Genomic DNA, 7492 nt, shown 5'->3' with positions numbered 1-7492 from the left:
TCTAAGCAGGGCGGCGCCTTGCTTAGTGAGCCTCTCTAAGATGGGAGGCGCCCCTTAATCGCGGAGAGCTACTGGTTTGAAATCCAAACGTGCCCTAAACAGAGTCCAAAAATTATGAAACTTACCCGAGATGTACTACAACCTTGCCCAATCGTAACACAACTTGAAAATCCAAAAATAAATGTTGGGAAGGTCATCAAATAAATCTCCAAAGTTTGGACGTCTAAAATGAGACTAAGTTTTGAACTTGAACACTTCGAAAAATTTTTCTAAGTGTTGGAATCTCTCATGGAGCTTTACTAGCTGAATTTGACATGCAATTTTGTGGGGTCTTACATTATCTCCCCTTGGGAACATTCGTCCTCGAATAAGAATCAACTGAAGTATGTACAATACATCTTCTATGGAGAAATGGGTTCAAGACTAACATGACTGAAAACTAAGCACAACATACTGAACATGCATATCTGACGCATTGGTAACTGGTTGCTAAATCCATCCATATCTGATGCAGGATTATATAACTAACATGATACGTGAAGATATGGCTGAAAGTACTAAGGAGATGATCACACATATCTGATGCATGAACGTATAACTAAACTGACCATGAACATGGGACTGAACATGCAATGGTAAAGATACCAAGTTTGAACTAAATACTGAGCATGGAACTATATACCAAGTTTTGTACTAAAATCTGAATCATGAGCATGAATAAGTTCAAAGAAGGATATTACCTTGAACTGAAAATATCGATGAGTATGGGATTTAGTACTCGATATGCATGAGTGGAAGCATGTGAACATAACTGAGGCTAAGGCGTGACATATGAACTGAAAAATCATGAACTGATCTAACCTCTGAGTACGTGGCTTACAGCTGAGTCTGGTACTTTGAGGGTTATCTTAAAGTACCCTCTATTCAAAATTGAATTCATCACGTGAAGGGAAACAAAAAGTTTTAGGACATTAGAGAGTCAAGGAATATTGGGGTATCTCCCCCCTTGGGACTCTATGCCTCTCTAAGAATGCTCATCTTACTGAGATACTGGGGCGATGCACAGGGCATCTACGAACTAGATTTAATAGGACCTCGGGAGTCTGAAACTAATGCATAGTGCATGAACTGAACTGGACTTGCTGATGCTACTAACTAACTCATGCAAAAACATAAGCTCAAATGAGAGCAAGATATCTAACAATGCATGCAATAATCATGAAAAATTTGTAACATACCCGAATCTAGGTTAGGGAAACTTTCTGGATCATGACGGGTTTGGAGTGCATAAAATCTATTCTGATGTTGACCACTAGTGCCCTGTTGGCGCAAATCTTTACCCCTCTATGCTAGGACTCTACATTCTCGCATCCTGTGGCCTGGCTTACCACATCCATAACATACATCACTACCTGCTCTACATGCACCTAAGTGATTCTTACTACACTTTTCACAAAGCGGATAGGTAAGACATCTACTCTCACTACCCTAGGCCTCAGAGCCTGGCGCCCCACCCCTAGACTTAGGTGCTTGTATACTAGCTAAAGACGGAGCTGGGACTGAGAATGTGTGACTATTTTGGAATCGGTTTCCGCCCTGTGACCCTGGCTGAAAAAAACTATAGCTGCCTATTCTTGCTTTCTTACTCTGCTTCTCCCTCATCTTAACTTTCTGTTCCTCTATATGATAGGTGTGAGTCATAAGCCTAGCTAAAGTTATGTCGCCTATCAACATAGCAGATCTGCACTCATTCACCATGCTATCATTCACCCCTGACATGAACTTACTCATCTTAGCACGACTGTCTGCAACCACATGAGGGGCATATCTGGCTAATTGAGTAAACTTTAGAGAATACTCTTTTACCGTCATATTTCCTTTTCTGAGGTTGATGAACTCAAAAACTTTCACCTTCCTCAACTCTTGGGGAAAGAATCTATATAAGAAAGCCGTGAGAAACTCTTTCCATTCAACAGGACCTGCATCCTCTAACCTCTCGGACTTCCACTACTTGTACCAAGTATGAGCAATATCTTGTAAATGGTATGCGGCTAACTCGGCACTCTAATAAGAAGTGACCCCCATGATTTCTATGACTTTCATAACTTGATCTATGAATTCTTGTGGGTCCTCGTCTGACTTAGACCCTATGAAAGAAGGAGGATTCATTTGGGTAAAGTCTTGAATCCTGGATACTGCAGAATTGGCCACTGGGTTTACTGGAACGACTGCTGGTCATTCATTCTGAGCAACAACTATCTGAGCAAGAGTGGTAAATGCGGCTCTAAACTCTGTATGGGAAACATATTCGCCCAAAGGGTTTTCAGGATGAGGGGCTGGCTGGTTTGTTCTCTTTGGAGGCATGTTCTGAAACCAAGAGTAAAAACGGATTAAAATTGAGAGTTTAACTTGAGATTATGCTCACTAGCACGACATGAATACTGAAAGAAGGGAACTATTCCTAAAACATCTCATAGCCTCCTGCACATAAGTATGGTGCACAACACACGTATGTAAAAGACTCTACTAGATGTGGCTTTCATACTTCCTAGGACTCTATTGAACCTTAGGCTCTGATACCAACTTTGTAACATCCTGATTTTCTGAATCAGAATGCTACACGGTGCTAATGACATCGAAGGACCGCAAGCTAACCCATGACTGATATCTGTACCTGTATACTGCATAATATACATGTAAGATGCAAAAACATGAACTAAAGTCCGTAAGGTTCAATCTTGAACAATAAAAATAAATTGTCTAAATAAGGAGTTGAAGGAACATGTCTCCAACTAACTCTCTAAACTGAAAATAAATTGAAATGATAAATAAAGTAATGGTCATATTGTCCTCGCAAGATGAGAACTCACTGCTACTAAAATGCTACTGCTGATCTGGAACCTGTGCCTCAGAACCTATGGTGTAACATAAAAGAAAGCACCATAGCGCGAATACGTCAGTACAACTAAAGTACTGAGTATACGCGGGGGTAGGCTAAATGCATGGGGTTTACATGCATGAACATACTGACTGGTATGAGTGTGAGAATACATACACACATACATAACTGCTACTAAACTCATGGTGATTCTAACTACTGAGTCTGAATACTGATAACATAGGTTTACTAATACTGAGAGACTGATAACTTGAATGATTGTATCTAACAGTTTCAATTTTGGTGGAACTATCTGAGTTCCATATTGTATCTGAATATCTGAGTCTGAGATCAGTCCTAGATAATGGGTGATCTCTGAATAGGCTGGTAAATAAGAATGAATTAACTTAGTCTGAGATCAGTCCTACCTAATGAGTGATCTATTAGTCTGCTAATACTGATACTGGCTGACTTTAAATGAGATTAGTTCTATCTAGTAGGTGATCTCTAAGTCTAATAGTGCTAATACTGGTAGACTATAGATAAGATCAGTCCTATCTAGTGGGTCATCTCTAAGACTGATGTTACTAATACTAAAACTGTAGTTGAGATCAGTCTGTCTAATGGGTGATCTTGGAGTCTATTGACAAATGATAAGAACTGACTGTATCTAAAAGTCCTGAGTCTATACTACTAAACTGAGTTGACTGTGTCTGACAGTCCTAATTTCTATAACTGAAACTGGGGGATGTACTCATGCAATCGACATGCCCTATGCTAAGCTGACTGGGCTCCAATCTATTCCCTGACTGTAAGGGTGTCAGTATCACGCCACCAGTAAAGACATCTACTGTGGAGTCAGTCCTAATCTAACGGGTCACTCCTGGGACCAGTCCTATACATGTATATGAGTTAACGGGTGATCCCTGAGTATGTCAGTCCTATCTAACGGGTGACATCTTGTACCTATGGTGGCTACGTAGTTTTGGAACTTAGGGATTGCTTCTAGGGATCTCAGTCCTATCTAACGGGTAAGCCCCCATCCCTAGGTTTGCTCGGTGCTGAATCCTACTCCTATCTGAATGATACTGAACATGATTTTTTGAGCTAAACTGACGAATTGAACTGATTAACTGAGCTGATAGTATTTTCTTAGCTGAGCCAAGCTGAACTTACTGAGTTCTATTAACTGACGAAAAAGTTGCTTGAGATCTGAGGTCTGACTGAGAGTACTGAATTTACTGAGACTACTGAACTGCTGAGATTTCTGAGTTTTTCCTGAGTCACATGACACAGCTCTAGGCACACAGCTATAGTTTTCGGGTACAAGTACCCTCAGGTCTCGATGGAAGGAAACTGACTCACATAACATAACTTGATTATATGACCTACGTCAACAATCCATGATATCATAACTTGGGGATTTTCATAAAGTACATGATTATCATACATCTCAGACATAAGTAGGATTTACAAGAAAACATAGCATGATCGCATAAGACTAGTTCATGAACAATTCAACAACATTCACAATTCATAATACCATAAATAGGGATTTCATACTAAGCATGGTTCTCAACAACCTATCACATGAACGGGAATGCACACAACATGTATATACTTTCATGGCTTCAATATCATGGTTATTCCATATTACAATAATAACATGAGCATCTCATACAATATCTTCTATTCAAGGAAATAGCATGTGAATCATGTTGAACATGAACTTAGAACATGGAATAGTCATTTAGGACCTATTATGTCATAAAAGCATGATTTCTAGTCTCTTAGGTATTTTCACATACACCTTACATGCATATCTTAGGCATAGGTGGATTCATCAAGATTACAAGTATTCAACCACAAATTTCACATATATGTACATCATATACCACCATAGCTTCACACAAACATTCAAAAATCCCATCTTGGGCATCATCAAACTCCAACAACATGATCATCAACCATCAACAACATAAACACCGTAATACATAATTTAAAAGATGGTTCTTGAGCTTCATGGACGAAAGGAGTCCATGAATCAACTCACGCATACCTTAGACGGAAGATTCTTGATGATTAACGGAGAAACTTGCTTGAACTTTAAATACCTAATTGAAAACCCTAATGTGTTCTTGAGAGTTTTGAGAATTATGGGTGTATTTGGGTGTAAATGGGAGTAAATCTAGTGTTTAAGAGTATATATAGGGTAGGGAAAACATCCAAAATATCCTTTAAAATGCGGAGCTTGAATGCTGAAAAATTGGGCACCCCCCGAAATAGTAGGGCGGCGCCTTGCTTTTGCCCCCTCTCTAAGCAGGGCGGCACATTACTTAGTGAGCCTGTCTAAGATGGGTGGCACCCCTTAATCATGGGGATATACTGGTTTGAAATCCAAAAGTTCCCTAAAAGGAGTCCAAAAATTCTGAAACTTACCCGGGATGTACTACAACCTTGCCTAATCGTAACACAACTTGAAAATCCAAAAACGAATATCGAAAAGGTCATCAAATAAATCCCCGAAGTTTGGAGGTCTAAAATGAGACTAAGTGTTTAACTTGAACAATTAGAAATTTTTTTTATAAGTGTTGGAATCTCTTATGGAGCTTTACTAGCTGAATTTGACATGCGATTTTGCGGGGTCTTACATGTGCCTAAAGCTAGTGTCATGTTTCATGATGCTCTCAGTCGATCCATGTTCAATAGACTTCAATCAGTCTCATGACTTAGGAAAACTCATGTAAACTCAGTATCAGTCCAGTTTGACATAGTACTCAGTAATCCAGTAAATTTCAAAAATCTCATATCTCATTCAAGTATCAGATATTAGTAGTTTTTCATCAGTCAATGAAATTTTAGTAAAACTCAGTTCATGTACAGTTAAACTAATCATGTTCAGTATCTTCAGATGGGAGTAGAAGTTAGCAACGAGCAAAACCAAGGATGGGAACACACACTGTCAGTTGAGGGTGTGATTCTTAGAAATCATCCTTGTGTTCCAGAACTATGTAGCCAAAATAGTTTGAGACATCAAAACTATCAGATGAGGGTTGATAAGGTGGATAAGCACTGTCAGATGAGGGCTCCGCTGTTCTTTTTTGGGGATACTGTTAGATGAGGGTTACTCACAACTTGTCTCTACCAGTGGTGCGGTATTGACACCCTTTCAATTAGGGTAAGCATTGGACCCCTAGTCAACTATATTAGCATATATGGGGCATATCAGTTAAATAGCTACTTCCCATAGTCTCAGTTATAGTACCAGTCTCAGTAAGGGGACTCAGATAGTTCTAAAAGATTCAGAACTATCACAGATAGTCAACTCAGATACCGTAAGGAACTCAGATAGTTCCATCAGATTCAGGAATATTAGTTACAGTCACTCACATTACCAGTTATCAAAACTCAGTTATCAGTTATATTAGGTATCAAAAAACCATGTTATCAGTATACAGATTCAGTCTTCATGTTACCACGATCTCAATTTCTATGTTTTCATGTTTACACTCTTACGTTCATATCAGTCAGCATGTTCATGCATATAACCCCTTTCATTTAGCCTACCCCTCTCATATACTTAGTACTTTTAGTTGTATGGATGTATTCACGCTATCGTACTTTCTTTTTATGTTACACCAAAGGTTCAGTGATACGAGCCCCAGATTATCATCAGTAGTAGCAGTAGTATTTTAGTGCCCATATTTGCAGTGAGTCCTCTTCATTTGACGACATTATGACATTATTTTTATATTTTTTTCATTCAATTATCAGTTTTCAAAGTTAGTTGGCGACATGTTCCTTTAGCTCCTTATTCAGATAGTATTTAGAGGCTTTTATATTTATAATTCAGATCTATGATTCATACTTTAGTTATTCTCAATTTTTTTGGGTATTTGATACCCTATATTGATGTTATAACTCCTCAGACATTACATTCAGTTTAAAGTTATGGCCTTTTATAATGTTTTTTGCATTTCATGATATATATTATACAGTATACAGGTACAAATATTAGTCATGGGTTAGCTTGTGGTCCTTCAGGGTCATGGGCACCGTGGAGCATTCCAATCTAGAAAATCGGGGCATTAAAAACTTTGTATCAGAGCCTAAGGTTCAGTAGTATCCTAGGAAGTCTGAAAGCCGCATATAGTAGAGTCTTGTGCATGGGTTGTTGTGCGCCACATTTATGTACAGGAGGCTATGCGATGTTTGTTAATAGTTTCTTTTCTTTTAGCATTTATTTCATGCCTGTGAGCATAATCTTAGTTTAAAGTCTCAGTCTAATCCGTTCGTCTCTCTGTTTTAGACCATGCCTCCAAAGAGAAGAAACCAGCCAGCTCCTTAGCCCGAAGATCCTTTGGGCGATCTTGTTTCCCATGTAGAGTTTAGAGCCATTTTTACCACTTGACAGTCTGTTGCCGCCTAGAATGAATGGCCAAAAGCTGTCCCGGCCAACCTAGTGGCTAATTCAGCAGCAGCGAGGATTCGGTACTTCACCTAGATGAATCCTTCTTCTTTCTCAGGGTCAAAGTCTAACGAAGACCCACAGGATTTCATTGACCAAGTCCAAATGGTCGTAGATATCATGGGATTCACTTCTTGATAGAGTGC

Source organism: Capsicum annuum, unplaced genomic scaffold, assembly GCF_002878395.1.
Source record: "Capsicum annuum cultivar UCD-10X-F1 unplaced genomic scaffold, UCD10Xv1.1 ctg3917, whole genome shotgun sequence".
NCBI lineage: Eukaryota > Viridiplantae > Streptophyta > Magnoliopsida > Solanales > Solanaceae > Capsicum > Capsicum annuum.
The sequence above is the reverse complement of the archived record's forward strand: the minus strand, read 5'-3'. Positions refer to the sequence as shown.